We start from the raw sequence: 19381 nt of genomic DNA on the forward strand, positions 1-19381 counted from the left end.
AATAATAACAACAACAACAACCACACCATCAACGGCAGACAATGATATCTCCCCATAAAGGCTGTGCCGAGCGCCAGCCAGCCAGCCAGGTAAGTGGCGCAGTAAATTAATGCCTCATTTGTTTTTATTTGCCACAAAATACTGGCCAAAGCAACAACAAAATGTAGCCATAGAAATTCTCGGCCTGCTCCATCATGAATCCCTTAAGGTATGCAAAAGGACATGCACGGCCAAAGATGGAGCAGGGCAGCAGTATGGGATATGTGATGGCAGCAGGAATGCTCATACCTCTGGACACCTTCATCGTCGTCCTGTGGACATTGAGTGGCTTCTGAGAAATGAAAAAGAAGAAGAAGAAGAAGAAAAAAACGAGAACTGAAAAACAAACAAAAAATACCTGAGAGACCCCCCAAAAGACCAGTGTGTAGCTCCCCCATGTGATGGGTTAAAAGTGGTTAGCTGCATCAAAGGAAAACAAAGAAGAAGAAGAAAAAAACAACAACAATAATAGCTTTGAATGACTGAAAAGCCACACAACACCCGCATAAGGGAAATCTTGCCATCCCCAATATTTAAGGGCAAATTTTATTTGCCAAAATGATGAGTCATCATTAACTGCGGGGGTTAGTCAACTTCAGGTTGTTGGGTTCATTTCGAAGCAGGGGACAGTGTTTTCGTAAAACAAATTGAGAGGTGTTTTCACAAAGGGCCTTCAAAGGGTATGGATAGAAGAGCTTTAACAGCTCATTTGAAAGCTCTCTATTGCTAAGTCTTCTATAGATAGAAGACCTTTAAAATCTCTATAGGTAGAAGACCTTTGAAAGCTCTTCTATAGCTAGAAGACCTTTGAAAGCTCTTCCATAGCAAGATAACATTTAAAAGCTCTTCTATAGCTAGAAGACCTTTGAAAGCTCTTCTATAGCTAGAAGACCTTTAAAAGCTCTTCTATATATGGAAGACCTTTAAAAGCTCTTCTATAGATACAAGACCTTAGAGAGTTCTTCGTGCTCGGGCTCGGTCTTTTTAGACTCCCGTGGCCGTAGCTCATCTCGTTGAGACTTCCTGACCTCCAGTCAGTCTATTGAGACTTCCTGACCTCCAGTCAGTCTATTGAGACTTCCTGACCTCCAGTCAGTCTATTGAGACTTCCTGACCTCCAGTCAGTCTATTGAGACTTCCTGACCTCCAGTCAGTCTATTGAGACTTCCTGACCTCCAGCTAGTCTATTGAGACTCCCTGACCTCCAGCTAGTCTATTGAGACTCCCTGACCTCCAGCTAGTCTATTGAGACTCCCTGACCTCCAGCTAGTCTATTGAGACTCCCTCACCTCCAGCTAGTCTATTGAGACTCCCTGATCTCCAGCTCGTCTATTGAGACTTCCTGAGCCTCAAGCTCTTTTATTGAGACTCCTTGTCCTTTACCTAATATAGTGAGACTCCCTGGGCCTCCAGCTCGTCGATTGAGACTCCCTGGGCCTCCAGTTGGTCTATTAAGTCTCTCTGGGCCTCCAGCTCGTCGATTGAGACTCCCTGGGCCACCAGCTCGTCGATTGAGACTCCCTGGGCCTCCAGCTCGTCGATTGAGACTCCCTGGGCCTCCAGCTCGTCGATTGAGACTCCCTGGGCCTCCAGCTCGTCTATTGAGACTTCCTGGTCTCCAGCTCGTCTATTGAGACTTACTGGCCTCCAGCTCGTCTATTGAGATTCCCCGGCCACCAGCTCGTCTATTAAGACTCCCTGGGCCTCAAGCTCGTTTATTGAGACTTACTGGCCTCCAGCTCGTCTATTGAGATTCCCCGGCCACCAGCTCGTCTATTAAGACTCCCTGGGCCTCAAGCTCGTTTATTGAGACTCCTTGTCCTTCACCTGATATAGTGAGACTCCCAGGCTTTCAGCTCGTCTATTGTCTCCCGGGGCCTTCAATTCGTCTATTGAGACTCCCGGGCCTTCAGCTCATCTATTGTGACTTCCGGGGTCTTCAGCTCGTCTATTGAGACTCCTGGGGCCGTCAACTCGTCTAGTGAGACTCCTTGGGCCTCCAGCTTGTCTATTGAGACTTCATGGGCCTCCAGCTCGTCTATTGAGACTCCCTGGGCCTCCAGCTCGTCTATTGAGACTCCCTGGGCCTCCAGCTCGTCTATTGAGACTCCCTGGGCCTCCAGCTCGTCTATTGAGACTCCCTGGGCCTCCAGCTCGTCTATCGAGACTCCCTGGGCATCCAGCTCGTCTATTGAGACTCCAGCTCGTCTATTAAGACTCCCTAGACCTCCAACTCGTCTATTGAGACTCCCTGGGCCTCCAGCTCGTCTATTGAGATTCCCTGGCATCCAGCTCGTCTAGTGAGACTTCCCCGGCATCCAGGTCATCTAAAAGTAGTCCCTAGACGACCTTTGTTTCATACCCACTGTTCAACGAATGTACGTCTTCATTATAATATTCCACTTCTCCATCTTCTACTTCTTCTTATTCTTATAATTGTTGTTATCGCCGGTCCATTGTTGTTGTTTATTTAAACGAAAAAGTAAAATGAAATGAAATATACACACACACACAAAAGGTAAACCCGACGAGAACATTTATAATTACAAATTGGTCATTGTAGTCGAATGTCTGGGCCGGCTGGACTGGGTCGGCTATGCGGTTGTGTGTGTCTGTCTTTTCGCCAGAACCAACATTTGTCGATGAGAAGATGATCCTTGGCCAATGGTCATAAAGACATAGAAATGTCTCTCCAAACATTCATACACCATTTACGAGAATCAACAAAGAAACGGAGGGAGAGGTGTAAAGGGTTGGATCAAATGTCTCTATTGACAATGGGGAAGCAGGCTTTCTTCTTCTTGTTCTTAATGTGAATATTCTTTGTTGTTGGTTCTTTTGTTGCAATTTCTTGTTGTTGTCTGTTTTCTGGCGAGGTGTAGGTATAGACACCGGCAGCAGAGTTTTATTGCTGGTCGACAGACAGAAAAGGCCAGACAAATGTTTGGACAATATTTACACATGAGTGAGACGTGTGTACATGTGTATGTAACTTTGTATGTATGTAGTTATGTTTGTGTCCATTTGTATGCATTTCTGACATTCAGACAATTAGACATCCTTGGCCCGTAACTTTTAATGTCTGAGACAAAAAACAACATTGTTTTTGAAAATTTATTTGTTAAATGGCAGCAACCAAAATTCATCAGAGAACGAGTATTCCGACGAGGGGAAATTCCCCTATCAGAGCAAATTGAGGCAATTTTTTTTCCAAGGAACACCTACAGATGAGATTTTGTCTATAGGTGACCAGTGCAAGTTCTTGTAAATCCACAATATCTCTAAAAAGTCTACCATCCATAGAAGGCCTCTACAGGAACTACTAGAAGACTTAATATTTCTTTGAATAGACAGTAGGGTACCTATTCGTAAACACATGTTCCAAATGAGTTCCTTTGCCTGCACACACTTACATATGTTTGTAATCCAAATGCTCCATTGATTTGTCGCATAAAATGTTAATTTAACTACATTTTACTACAACAACAGCCACGCAACAAGGACAATTTGTAGTGTAACAAAATTAATGTCCTGTTTTTATCCTTGAACTGCTCTGAATACAATGTGGACTTGTGCACAAATATGCTTTCGTTGATCTAAGGGAGGAAGGATTAAAAAATACTAAAGTTTTTTAGTTGGAGATGAAAGCAATAAAGGATGGGACTGCCCTAAAGTAACTGGAGTGGGACGAAGCCACTGGCACCTCAATTCGTCCAGATAGAATCACTGACACCTCAACTGGGTTATTTTTAATATTTGGTCCGCTGATTTGGACCCTTAGCTCGACCTTGTATAGACTTAGCTTGTCTCTTAAACGACTCATAAAACTTTGTCTACAAAAATTCACTCAGGTCTAAAAAGTATTCCTCATCATTCTGTGTAGACTTGGTGGCCCTTCATCTCATCTGTGTGGGCTCGGTGGCCCTTCATCTCATCTGTGTAGGCTCGATAGCCCTGCAGCCTTTGTATACTTAGAGGCTTTTCATCTCGTAGACGTGACCCTCAGTTCGTCTGTGTAGAGTCACTGACCCTCAGCTACTCTACGGAGACACGCTCCTCTACAGAGACTCACCAGGCCATCAGCTCTCAAATCTGCCAATAAATTCTTCTTTCTGGACTCCTTGTGCCTCATATCCACCACAGAGACTCGCTGACACCTCAGCACCTCTACAGAGACTCGCTGACCCTTCAACACCTCTTCAGAGTGTCGCTGACCCCTCAGCTCGGCTACAGAGACTCGTTGACCCCTCATCTCAGCTACAGAGACTCGCGGATCCCTCAGCTTCTCTACAGAGAGTCGCTGACACCTCAGCTTTTCTACAGAGAGTCGCTGACACCTCGGCTTCTCTACAGAGAGTCGCTGACTCCTCAGCTACCCTACAAAAACTCGCTCAGCTACCCTATAGATATTCTCTACTAAGACTCGCAGATCTCTCATCTCCTCCATAGAGACTTGCTGACTCTTCAGCTCCTCTATAGAGATTCGCTGACACCTCAGCCCCTCTAGTCGCTGGACCCTCAGCTCTATGTGAACTCTCTAACCCTTCAGCTTTTCTAGGTAGACTCGCTGACCCTTCAGCTCGTTTATTGAGATTTCCTGGCCTTAAGCTCGTCTATTGAGACTCACTGGGCCTCAACTCGTCTATTGAGTGTCCTTGGGCTTCAGCACATCTATCGAGACTACCTGACCTTCACCTCGTGTAGCGGGACTCCAGCATGTAGCATCCAGTGAGAGTTTCTGGCCTTCACATGGACTAGAGAGACTCTCTGACCTACATCTCGTCTATTGAGGCTCTCTTGCCTTCAGCTCGATAATTGAGACTCCTAGGACCTCAGCTCGTCCGTTGAGACTTCTTGCCTCTCAGTTCATATATTGAGACTTCCTGGGCATTAGTTCGTCTATTGGTACTCACTGGCACTTTAGCTCCGCCACAGAGAATCGGTTCCTTAGTTCCTCTACAAAGACTCCCTGACCTCCCAGCTCCTCTACAAAGACTCTCTGACCCCCAGCTCCTCTAGATAGACTCACAAACCCCTTAGCTTTCAACTCGTCTATATGGACTGCCTACCTAACAAGTACTCTATCTAGACTCCCTGTACCTCAGGTCGTCTACAAAGACTCGCTGATTCCTCAAGACCTCTACAGAGATTCACTATCCCATCAGCTCTTCTATAGACACTCGCTGACCCCTTAGCTCTCAACTCGTCTGTATAGTCACGTTACCTTTTAAGTCGACTATCTCACTTCCTGCCCTTAAAATTGTCTATGTAGACTTCCCCGCCCTTCAGGTCATCTACGTAGCCCCCTTTTCCTTTTATATCATCTATGAAACCTGCCTGATCTTCAGGTCATCTATATAGAATCCTTCCCCTTAAAGTCGTCAATTTAGACACCCAGATATTCAGCTCGTCTAGGCTGACTTCCAACCCTTCAGGTCGCCTATGTAGCCTCCCTGACCTTCAGGCCATCTATGTAACATATTTCCTTCCAGGTTATCTATTTAGCCTATCTTTCCTCCATGCCATCTATGTAGCCTCCTTGTCCTTCAATTCGTCTATCTAGACTCCCGGACCTTCAGGTCATCTATGTGGCCTACCCTTCCCTTTAGCTCGTCTATGTAGATCGTCTCTCTCTTGAGCTCCCTTCGGATCTATTAAGACTTCCTGGGTTTCACCTCATCTATTTAGAGTTCTGCCCTTCAATTCGTCTATTTGGACTCACTGGCGCCAAACACTCTTAAGTATATTCCCACCTGCTTCGTAGTACCTCTGTAAAGACGCACTGGCCCCTTAGCTCTGAAAAAAACTCCCTATTCTCCTCTTCACCTGTAACGACTCCCATACCTTCCTCACCCCCCCCCCCCACCAGAAGTCCATTAAAATTTGACAAAATATCGACTGCCGTTGCCTAGGTGAAAATGAGTAATTCCCTCAACTATGAACAGTTTGTGGTAAATGAAGAACGTGAGAGTGTTCGTGCATGTGTGTGTGTGTGTGTTTGAATATATTCCCATGAACGTTTGTTCGCCATGAACAGCAATTACCAAAGCTCTCTGTGTCTGTGTCTTCGTTCTCCAAAAAAAAAAAAACACGTTAACGAAGTTCTCTATGTTTGTTTGTCTTCACTATCCCCTCATCCCCCCTTGCCAAACCTCGCCTCGCCTCTCCACTCCCCTCCAGCCGCTAAACGAATGGGAATGTGTGAATTTTTATGTCTTTTGTGCGACCTTTGACTGTAATTTGAGCAAACAACTGACATCCAGTAAGCCATTATTCAAGCGTCCAAGAGAATGGGAATGAGCATGTGTGTGTGTGAGCGTTTTCGTCGCTGTTACTTTTTGCGTGATTGTATTTCACTAGCTTTTTTCTCTTGTTGTTCTTTGGCTTTGTGTCGCGTTTTTATTCCATCATGTTTTTGTTTCTGTTTCGTCCTCATCTTTGTTGCTGCAACAGAATTTCTTTTCTGTCTTTGGTATAGTTTTTCACTGCCGTTAAACTTTGTTGTCCTGTAAGTGTGTGTGTGTGTTGTGTTTTTTCTTTCAGTTTCTTCAAATGTTATTGCATTTGTTGCTGTTGCCTTTGTTAATGATTCGTGTTAGTAGCCTTCTTCAACTTTATTGTCAGTTTGCAGGATATGTTGGTAAGTCCTGAAAAAGTGGAAGAAGCAGAAACAACAACAAAACCAGTAAAGAAAGTCTTAAAGTCGTGCGGGGTCGACTTTATGATACCCTACACCACTTTGCTAATTTAGTAGAGCTCCGCATAACAATTAAAAGTTTTTATGGGAGAATTCAATCATACACCCTATGATTATATCTATAATTTAAAGTTCAAAAGACTAAATATGCCGAAGCATTTGTATCTTTTAAATTCGGACTTGTAATGCCCATTTGGTGCACAATTAATTGGAAATCGGATAAAGATATATATGGGAGCTATATCCAAATCGGAACTGATCTCGTTAAAATTTGGCAAAAAATATTTTTGAGCTGTATTTCATATATTTCTCTGAATATCGTTGTTACGGAATGCATATTACGGCTGCGGAGGACAAAAATAACAAATCGGATGAACAATATATATGGGAACTATAGCTATATTTGAACCGATCTTCACTAAATTTAAAATACTAGCTTCTAGACTCAATTCAGTCGTAAGTGCCAAATTTCATCCGATTTGGGCAAATATTAGACGATTGGTGCACAATCAAAGGTAAATCGGACGAAGTTATATATGGGAGCTATATCTAAATCGAAACCGATCTCGATAAAATTTAGCAAATGTATTTCTGAGCTGTATTTGATACATTTCCCTGAATATCGTTGTTACGGAGTGCATATTACGGCTGTGGGTAACAGATATAACAAATCGGATGAGCAATATATATGGCAGCTATAACTATATCTGAACCGATTTCGATCAAATTTGACATACTAGCTTCTAGACTCAATTCCCTCGTAAGTGCCAAATTTCATACCATTTGGGCAAATATTAGACGTTTGGTGCACAATCAAAGGTAAATCGGACGAAGTTATATATGGGGCTATATCTAAATTTGAACCGATCTCGATTAAATTTAGCAAATGTATTTCTGAGCTGTATTTGATATATTTCCCCAAATATTGTTGTTACAGAGTGCATATTACGGCTGCGGAGGACAAAAATAACAAATCGGATGAACAATATATATGGGAGCCATAGCTATATCTGAACCAATTTCGATCAAATTTGACATACTATCTTCTAGACTCAATTCGGTCGTGCGCGCCAAATTTCATCCCATTTGGACAAATATTAGACGTTTGGTGTACAATAAAAGGTAAATCGGACGAAGATATATTTTGAAGCTATATCCAAATCTGAACCGATTTCGATAAAATTTAGCAAATGTATTTCTGAGCTGTATTTGATATATTTCCCCAAATATCATTATTACAGAGTGCATATTACGGCTGTGGGTAACAAATATAACAAATCGGACGATCAATATATATGGCAGCTATAGCTATATCTGAACCGATCTTCACCAAATTTGACATACTAGCTTCTAGCCTCAATTCGGACGTGCGTGCCATATTTCATCCCATTTGGACAAATATTAGACGTTTGGTGTACAATAAAAGGTAAATCGGACGAAGTTATATATGGGAGCTATATCCAAATCTGAACCGATCTCGATAAAATTTAGCAAATGTATTTCTGAGCTGTATTTGATATATTTCCCCAAATCTTGTTGTTACAGAGTGCATATTACGGCTGCGGAGGACAAAAATAACAAATCGGATGAACAATATATATGGGAGCCATAGCTATATCTGAACCGATTTCGATCAAATTTGACATACTAGCTTCTAGACTCAATTCGGTCGTGCGCGCCAAATTTCATCCCATTTGGACAAATATTAGACGTTTGGCGCACAATAAAAAGTAAATCGGACGAAGTTATATATGGGAGCTATATCCAAACCTGAACCGATCTCAATAAAATTTAGCAAATGTATTTGTGAGCTGTATTTGATATATTTCCCCAAATCTTGTTGTTACAGAGTGCATATTACGGCTGCGGAGGACAAAAATAACAAATCGGAAAAACAATATATATGGGAGCTATAGCTATATCTGAACCGATTTCGATCAAATTTGGCATACTTATTTTCAGGCCTAATTTGGTTGTATGTGCAAAATTCCATACTATTCGGACTGATATTACACGTTTGGTGCACAATAAAAGGCAAATCGGACGAAGATATATATTTGGGAGCCATATCTAAATTTTGACCGATTATCTCCAATTTCAATAGGGTTCGTCCTTGGGCTAAACAAATTTCATCTGGATAGGGCAATAAATGCGAACTATACTTTGTTTACAAAAATACATGGACAGACGGACGGACGGACGGACATGCATAAATCGACTCAGAATATGATTCTATGCAGATCATCAAAAGGTACTATGGGTCTATCTCGTTTCCTTTTGCCTGTTACAAACAAATGCACAAAGACATAATACCCTGACCACCATCTTGTGTAGGGTATAAAAAAAGCGGAAGATTAGTTGTTAGCTTGTCTTGCACTGCAATACATGTGAACACACAGGCACACACATGGATATGGACATGTGTGTGTGTGTGTGTGCGAGTGTTTGCATGCTGCCAACTCATACATCACGTTACTCATACGTCCTGCCGTCGGCGGCCATGGTATCGTATGACCTACCTGTTTGTAGCTTATTCCAGCGCATAACGACGATCATCAACAAATTCTTCTTCTTCTGCTGAGTTTTATCCGCTTTGTATTTTTTTCTCATTAACGTGGTTGTTGTTGGTGTTTGGTTTGTAGTTGTTTTTTCTTTCTGTTCTCTATGGCCATTCTAGGTGTAAATGAATGTTGCTAATGTTTTTCAATGTTGTTGCTGTCGTAGGTGTTGTTGTTGTCGTAGGTGTTGTTGTTGCTGCTGCTGCTTCTGCGGCTCGTGGTGAAAGTGTTTTTAAGTTTAGCTTAATTGAAATTTAGTGTTACTTTTACAAGTGTTTGCAGTTATTTACTTCCTCATTCACGTCCCATTATATTTGTTGTAGTTGCTGTAGTCCTGGACAGTAGCAGTAGATAATAACCCAGCTTAGAGGGAGAGGTCAGTTGGGGTGCGACAGCAATGGCAGGGAGATGCATTGAAAAGCTGCCATTGTGGAAGTGTTAGTAAAGTGGACTGTAGGATAAGCTGGTTGTAGTTTGCGATGAGCTAATTGAAAATATTGCAGAACGTGCATACAAACACACTATTATGTTTACAAGGGGTTTGGGTGATTAGGGTGGCAAACTGACCCTTTAGGGGTCCAAAGTTATTGGTATTTTAGCTCTTTATTACAGCCAGGCTAGGTCGATTCATTGAACCACCAACGGTCTGTGCAGACTCGGCGGTGCCTCAGCTCCTCTACAAAGACGCACTGGCCTCTCAACTCCTCTACAGAGACTCGCTGGTCCCTCAGCTCCTCTATGTAGACTCCCTGGCCCCTCAGCTCCTCTATGTAGACTCCCTGGCCCCTCAGCTTCTCTATAAAGACTCGCTGACCCTTCAGCTCCTCTACAGATACTCGCTAACCCTTCAACTCCTCTATGTAGACTCGCCGATCCTTCAGCTTCTCAATGTAGATTCGCTGACCCTTCAGCTCCTCTACAGAGACTCGCTGGCCCCTCAGCTCCTCTACAGAGACTCGCTGGCCCCTCAGCTTCTCTACAGTGACTTGCTGGCCTCTCAGCTCCTCTACAGAGACTGGCTGGCCCCTCAGCTCCTTTACAGAGACTCGCTAACCCCTCAGCTCCTCTACAGAGTCTCCTCTACTGACCCTTCAGCTCCTCTACAGAGTCTCACTGACCTTTCAGATCCTCTTGTAGTCTTGCTTACCCTGCAGCTCCACTACAGAGACTCGCTGACCCTTCAGCTCCATTCTGCTTCTCTATGGAGATTCGCTGGCCTCTCAGATTCTCTACAGATATTCACTGACCCCTCAGCTCTTTCAAAGTGACTCGCTGGCCCTTCATCTCTATTACAGAGACTCGCTGACCCTTCAACTCCACTACAGAGACTCGCTGACCTTCAGCTCCACTACAGAGACTCGCTGACCCTTCAGCTCCTCTACAGTGACTCGCTGGCCCTTCAGCTCTACTACAGAGACTTGCTGGTCCCTCAGCTCTTCTACAGAGACTCGCTCGCCCCTCAGCTCCTCAATGTAGACTCGCTCGTTTATTGAGACTCCCGTTCTTCGCTCCTCTAATGAGACGTCCTGGCCTTAAGCTCGTCTAGTAAGATCAGCCCTGTGAGACTTTCTGGTGTTCACCAATTCTGTTGAGACTCCCTGGTATCCTTCAGCTCGTCAATTGAGACTCCCTGTGCCTTAGCTCACCTAATGAAACTCCCTGACCTTTAACTCGCCTATTAAGATTATCTAACCTTCAGCTCTTCTAGTAAGACGCCCTGGCCTAGTGAGACTCCCTTGCCTTCCGCGCGTCCTGTGAGATTTTCTTCTGTTGAGACTCCCTGGCATCCTTCAGCTCGTCAATTGAGACTCCCTAGCCTCCAGCTCGTCTATTTAGACTTCCTGTGCCTTAGCTCGCCTAATGAAACTCCCTGACCTTCAGCTCGCCTAATGAGACTCTCTGACCTTCAGCTCGCTTCAGCCATTGAGACTCTCTGACCTTCAGCTCGCTTCAGCCATTGAGACTCCCTGGCCTTCAGCTCGTCCTATGAGACTTTTTGGTCTTTATCAATTCTGTTGAGACTCTCTGGCATCCTTCAGCTCGTCAATTGAGACTCCCTAGCCTCCAGCTCGTCTATTGAGATTCCCTGTGTCTTAGCTCGCCTAATGAAACTCCCTGACCTTCAGCTCGCCTATTGAGACTCTCTAACCTTCAGCTTCTCTAGTGAGTCGCCCTGGCCTGGTGACCTTCAGCTCGTCCTGTGAGAAGTTCTGGCTTTCACCAATTCTGTTAAGACTCCCTGGCATCCTGGCATCGTCTTTTACGACTTCAGCTAGTCAATTGAGACTCCCTTGCCTCCAGCTCGTCTATTGGAACTCCCTAGCCTCCAGCTTGTCCAGTAAGACTTTCTAGCCTTTACCAATTCTTTTGAGACTTCCTGGCATTAAGCTCGTCTATTGAGGCTCTCTGGCCTTCAGCTTGTCAATTTAGACTTCCTGGCCTCCAGCTCTTCTATTAGGACTCTCAGGACGTCAGCTCTTCTAATGCGATTCCTTGGCCTTTGGCTCATCTATGGAGATTCCGTGGTCTTAACCTCGTCTATTGAGACTGCTTGGCATTCGTTCATTGAGACTCGCTGGACCTAAGCTCTTCTATTGAAGCTCTCTGGCATTCAGCACTTCAATTGAGCCTCCCTGGCTTTCAACGCTTCTAATGGGACTCCCCAGACATCAGCTCATCTTTTAAGACTCCCCGGGCTTCAGCTCTCCTAAAGAGACTATCTGCGCTTTAGCTCATCAATTGAGACTATTTGCCGTTTATCTCGTCCATTTGAGACTACCTTTCATTCACCCCGTCTTTTGAGGCTCCCTGTGGTTCAGCTCGTCTTTTGAGACTCACTGACCTTCAGCTCTTCCAACGGGACTCCCTGGCCTTCAGCTCGTCTATTGAAACCTACGCTGGGGTATACAAATTCCCTTGCGTGTCAGTTCGTCTAGAAAGAATTCGTCTAAAAAGCTGCCTTGCTTTTTCCCACTCCCACTCCCACTCCCCAATTACTTGTCCCATTTTTTTTTCGGTTAATTAAGGTTGTTACACATTTTACTACGCTCCTCCTTCATTTACCAAAATTTCTAATTCACTATGTGAATATTTAAAAATTGTTTTATCCATGTATGTATATGTGTGTGTTTGTGTTCGGGTATGCGTGTGGAAAATTTTTCACATTCCCCAAAATCTATGTGGATTCGATGTGTTGATGTTTGTGCATTTGTTGTGTTGTTGGCTTCACTCGTTGCCATGGTAATCGCCTTCATAATTCCACAGTCAATTATGTCATACTTGAATATAATTTGAACATTCTTCTAATTGCTTTGCTGGTCAAGTTTGTGAAAAGTTTTCGCCAGAAGAAATTAAGGAAAAATTCAATGGAGAATAAATACGCAAAATTAATGAGATTATTCAAGTGCTTTTTCGAAATCAAAAACAATTCCTTTTGAGCAGATTGGAGCTAAGGGTGGAAAGGGGGATTGTTGAGAATTTGTGGAGCAGTTCATTGAACTTTATGGAAATTTTGATGTTTGTCTTTAACTTAAAATTTGCAGGTTTTATTATCATTTTGTTAGTCAAAACTTATTGTTTAATTTAAATGAGATTGAGAGAGTTTTAAATATTGAAAAAAGTGTTTGCGGAAACAAATCAGACGCCTATCCTGTTTGAGTGTTTTTAAGACCAAATACATATTTTTCGTTTGCTATTTCCTCTATGAATTGCTTCAGGAGAGTACGTCGCCTTTCGCTGCCGTGAATTAAAATCTTCGTCGTTTTTTTTCTACATTTTTGTAATAATCGCCATTGTTTGTTAGGAAAATATTTGTATTTCCCATTTTTGTACGAAGAATTTGGGGCAGAATTTTAGGAGAAGATTATATAGGTTGTGGTTCTTGGACTGAGGATTACGGATAGCTCTAGGGTGTTTGGAGAAAAGGTGAGGACACCTCATTCTTATGTTGTCAAATCATAGGCAATCAAAAACCAGTAAAGAAAGTCTTAAAATCGGGCGGGGCCGACTTTATGATACCCTACACCACTTTGCTAATTTAGTAGAGCTCCGCATAACAATTAAAAGTTTTTTTTTTGGGAGAATTCAATCATACGCGCTCTGATTATAATTATAATTTAAAGATCAAAGGACTAAGTATGCCGAAGCATTTGTATCTTTTAAATTCGGACTTGTATTGCCCATTTGGTGCAAAATTAATTTGAAATCATATAAAGATATATATGGGAGCTATATCCGAACCGATCTCGATAAAATTTGGCAAACATATTTTTGAGCTGTATTTGATACATTTCCCTGAATATCGTAGTAACGGAGTGCATATTACGGCTGTGGGTAACAAATATAACAAATCGGATGAACAGTATATATGGGAGCTATAGCTATATCTGAACCGATCATGCCAAATTTGACATACTAGCTTCTAGGCTCAATTCGGTCGTGCGTGCCAAATTTCATCCCATTTGGGCAAATATTAGATGTTTGGTGCACAATCAAAGGTAAATCGGACGAAGTTATATATGGGAGCTATATCCAAATCTGAAGCGATCTCGATAAAATTTAGCAAATGTATTTCTGAGCTGTATTTGATATGTTTTCCCAAATCTTGTTATTACAGAGTGCATATTACGGCTGCGGAGGACAAAAATAACAAATCGGATGAACAATATATATGGGAGCCATAGCTATATCTGAACCGATTTCGATCAAATTTGGCATACTTATTTTCAGGCCTAATTTGGTTGTATGTGCAAAATTCCATACTATTCGGCCTGATATTACACGTTTGGTGCACAATAAAAGGCAAATCGGGCAAAGATATATATGGGAGCTATATCTAAATTTTTACCGATTATCTCCAATTTCAATGGGGTTCGTCCTTGGGCCAAACAAATGATTTGTGCAAAATTTCATCTGGATAGGGCAATAAATGCGAACTGTACTTTGTTCACAAAAATACATGGACAGAGGGAGAGAAGGACGGACAGACGGACATAAATCGACTCAGAATGTGATTCTATGCAGATCATCAAAAGGAACTATGGGTCTATCTCGTTTCCTTTTGCCTGTTACAAACAAATGCACAAAGACATAATACCCTGACCACCTTGTGGTGTAGGGTATAATTAAATTATGAGAATTTTCAGGAATACAGCATGTTTCACACTTGTTCCTATTCCACTTATAACCTCTTATTAGGTGAAGGTACAGATTGAAAAAAACTGCAGCAAAATCAAACGACATAATTTTTACTTTCTTTAAATGTTTTTGAATGAAAGCAAAAATGTCGGAAATAGCCTCAAATTTTAGAATAAGTTTAGGGTTGTTCGAATTGGTCACCCTTGGCACGAATTATTGGCCTTCAAACGGCCAATGAAACCGTCACATGCTGCCCGAATGTTGATCTGCGGTATTTTGGTCCATTCCCGGCAAAGCGCTTGCTTGAGGTGATCGATAGTTTGGTATTTTTTAGTGCCAACCTTGCTTTCCAAAATACTCCAGACACATAGTTCGACGGAAAGGTATTCGTAGATTTTAGTGGCCATTGTGTGCTGGAAATGAAGCGAGGAAACTCATTTTGTAATCATTCTTGGGTGGAGCGTGCTGAGTTCTGTTGGAAGGTCCAAGGTCTGCGGGCAAATTGTTTGCGTGCCCAAGGCTTTAATACACCCTCCAGAATATTTTCGCGATAATATTCGGCATTTATTCTGATGCCACGATTAATACGAGCGGAGAACAACCATCGGCTGTTATGGCGGCCCACAACATCACCATGGCCGGCGCTTGAGTTCTGGTGGCCAACAGAAGGTGGACATTTTAGGCTAACCTCTTTGGCAAGTAAACACGATCATTTTGTTTGTTTACAAACTGCTGGACAACGAATATTTTCTCATCGGAGAGAACCAAATTCGGCAGTTCACCGCTTTCGGCCAAGCGAAACAACTCTTTGGCTCTCTTGAGTCTATTTTTTTTCTGTTGCGGTGTAAGTTCTTGCACTTTTTGGAAGTTTAATGGCTTTACCCCGAGCTCATTTTTCAATATTTGCCGAATGGAATATTGCGATATGTTCAGCTCACGAGCCATTTTTTGGCCACTGCGACGCTGGTTTCGATCAAGTCGCTTCTTTACTTTTCGAACCATTTCTGCTGATGTTGCTGTTTTCTTCCGTCTACTTCCTTGACGTCGAGCCACGCTACCAGGATCATGGAAACGAGCGATGGTACGAGACACAAAAGATTTATTCACATTTAAATGATGGAGAGCTCTAACGATAGCCGCTTGTGATTTTCCAGCCAAATATAAGGAACTCACACTATTACGCTATCACGCTTGAATTCTGTCACTAAAATTTTTTTTTTGGAAAATTCTCAGCAAAATGCTTTTGTATGCTTGTAAACAATATAATGACCTGTCACTGGAATAATTTTAACAGCTGTCGGGCGAGTGGCTTAAAAATGACAGCAGTGTGAAGTTGGTTACAGTTTTTTCATTTTGATGTTTGAATGTTCGATTTTCTTGTAATTTTGCACACACCAATATTTTTATCTGTATTAGAATGGAATGCTTCAGTCGACTACACCTGGTACCTCACGCACATTTTAATATTTTCCAAAAATTATCACATACCTATCTCATATAAAGTGATCAATATAGTCCAAACCTGGCACGTCCCAATATTTTTATCATATTTTTTTAGATCCGATACGAAGTGGACACTATTAGTCCATTACTTCGGAAACTACTCCATAGAGGGTCAACAATTTGAATAATCATAACAGAAGTCAAACTATATTTAACTAATCGAACATTAAGTAAGGCTATACATCTGTGGGCACATTTTATTATTATGAGTTGGGTAAAGAACGTCCCTCCTCAATCCGGCGAGCTCAACTCTTTCTTATTATACCCTCCACCATAGTATGGAGGTTACATTAAGTTTGTCATTTCGTTTGTAACACCTCGAAATATACATTTTAGACCCAACAAAGTATATTCTTGATCAGCATAAAATTCTATGTCGACTTAGCGATGTCCGTCCGTCTATCCGTCTGTGGAAATTACTCTAGCTTCCAAACAAATTGAAGTAGATTGATAAAATTTTACTCAAATGTATATTATGTCTGCAGGACTTTTGGTATTGCTGGTCCACGTCTTCGTATAGTCCCCATATAATGGTACCTCCGGAAATTCGGTATTTTGATGATTTTAGCGACAATATTCATCGGAATTGTTTCAAATTTGATGTTCGCAGTGGATACTACAGCCTATGACAGAAAATTGTCTGTGCAGGTCCACGTCTTCGTATAGCCCCCATATAACGGAACCTCTCGATATTCGGTATTTTGATGATTTTAGCGACATTATTCACCGGAAATGTTTCAAATTTGGTATTTGAAGTTCGTAATGGATACTACAGCCTAAGACAGAAAATTGTCGTATAGCCCCTATTTAACGGTACCTCCCGATATTCGGTATTTTAATGATTTTAGCTACATTATTCACCGAACTTTTTTTTTTAAGTTTCGCATTTGAATATTGTAACGGCTTATGACAAAAGTTACCCATTGGTACATCTCAATATTTCCATCAACATAAGATCACTTATAAAGATGATAGATATCGGACCATTCATTCTGGTACCTACCCCACAAAGGGTGAACATTTGCAATAACCAAAACGATCATAAAATCCGAAATTAGCTTCTGGTTCCCTTCAAATTACACACATCACAATATTTTTACTAACCCAAGGTCTGGTGTGAAGATGGGATATATTGTCCCACCCCTTCTGGTACCTCCCCCACAAAGGGTCAACATTTCGAATATCCACGAAGCTCATAAAACGTGAAAATAAATTCCGATTCCATTCATACTTGGTACATCTCAATATTTCCATCAACACAGGATCTCTTATAAAGATGACAGAGATAGGACCATTCCTTCTGGTACCTCCCCCACACAGGGTGCATCCCACACTCTCTTCAAGTTTCACACATACCCATGCAGGTCCATGTCGTCGTATAGACCCTAATGTAACAGCTGCATTCGGTATTTTTAAGATTTTAACAGAAATTTTAATGGATTTTATTGTTTTTGAGAATTACCAAATTAATTCCAAATGGTGGAGGGTATTCAAAATTCGGCCCGGCCGAACTTAAGCTGGAAATACATAAAGCACTTATTTGGCTGGCTTAAGTCATCGGCTGGCTTCTTCGGAAATGAACAAAGGGGCCTAGGGCCAAAATCGAACTAGGTCAACCTAAAACTCCTTTTTTCATTTACGAAGAAGCCAGCCGATGATTTAAGCCAGCCAAATATGCGCTTTATGTATTTCCAGCCTTACAGTTTTTTTTTTTTTTTCAAATTTGGATTTCATCTGCCTTGACCCTTTTATATGCAGATCGTTTACTTACATTCTGTTTAACTTTCTTTCCAATTCATCGAGTGCCCCTTTTTAATTGAACACAATTATTTAAAAATCTGCCACCATTCTTTGCCCTTCAATCCACAACATCATGTCTGGGACAGAGCAGAATTCCATTCCGTTATTATATTTTAAAAGATTTTTCAGATTTTAATCGATGAATATCCAATATTTGCAAAATTATCAAGTATCTCATTATAATTTACATAAAAAACCCTGTCATTAATAAAAGATGCCAACGAATTGATACCTGCCAGCTGGCTACCTGACACACTGAGGGGGGGAGGGGGGATTGTTTCGGATCCACCTTCGCGAAGACGGTGAAAGAAACATCAACATCAAAAATCAACCTGAATAATGTACACGAATTCCGTTTACACAAAGGAATAGGGACACCTCTTACCGCCCACTATCATAACCATGGCAATGCCATTGAATTTTCTTTCATTTTTTTTTAATGGGGCATTCATTTGCTTTTATGGCAACCCTGTTATCAGCCACATCAAATCCTGTAAAGCTGAGTCATAACTTTTTGAGTGCGTATAGGTGTGAGTGAGTGTGTAAGTGTGTAGAGATTTACCGTTAACATTTGTGTTTTACGCACCGGGTGTACAAAGTACAGAGTAATGGCGGTGATGGGGTAAATGGACAAGCAAGTGACATAAACAAAAAGAAGAAGAAGAAGAAGAAGAGTAGGAGAAAGAAATGGAAAGCGCGCACACACACACATTCAATCACTCGCTCACTCATTCACTTAAGAAAACAGTTATTACTGTTATTATTTTTATTTTGTTTTTGACAATACCCGATTCATGCATAAACTGAACCGTTAATTTAAAACACCTACTAGTGAGTGACCTGTCTCCAAATACTTAGTTCGGGAAATTTTCCATAGTTTACAGGACCCACCAAGGAGCTCCATTTCGTCTCGATAGAAATTATGGACATTCTAGTTTGTTTTATGTAATAAATAAATAATGAAACGGTAGTTGTAGTGTTATAAAGGTAACAACAACTACAGTAGTATTAGACGAAACAATAACAACAGTCTGTGCACACCACCCGTGGCACAATCAAAAGTTGCTATGGCAACATTGTACAAAGTAATGCCCACCACTCACCTAACGAATGTCACGAAAAGCTATTTGCTCCGGCATGTTGTTGTGTGTCGAACGATGTGTTTGTTATTTAGAGAAGGATTGTTTCTCTTATATTCTCTCTTTGAGAATAAACGTCACGCTCCGTTATTGTCGACAACAAAGAGTAAAATCAGCTGTTGGTTTTTGGGTGGCAGTAATGCTTACCTAAAGTGGAATTCTGTAACTCATTTTCTGAGTTGCGGAAAAAATTGGTAAAATTCAAATGCTTAAAATTTTAGTAATTAACGAAACGAAAAACGTTAACTTATAGGCGAAATTAAAGTAGTCGCTAAGGCCTACCGATAGATACCAATGTTGTCAACATTTATTTATTTTTCATATCAAAATTTTGCGTTTGAAAGATACCGATTTTTGTCGGTAACTCAAAAAATGAGTTAGAGAATCTCACTACAGAGGTTGATAAATTTTGATATTTTATAACCTCAGTCATATGCTTAGAGAGGGTATACAGGGTGAGATAAAAAACTGCAATCAACTTCAGACTGCTGTCATTTCCAAGCCACTCG

This window comes from Musca domestica, unplaced genomic scaffold, assembly GCF_030504385.1.
Source record: "Musca domestica strain aabys unplaced genomic scaffold, Musca_domestica.polishedcontigs.V.1.1 16, whole genome shotgun sequence".
Lineage (NCBI taxonomy): Eukaryota > Metazoa > Arthropoda > Insecta > Diptera > Muscidae > Musca > Musca domestica.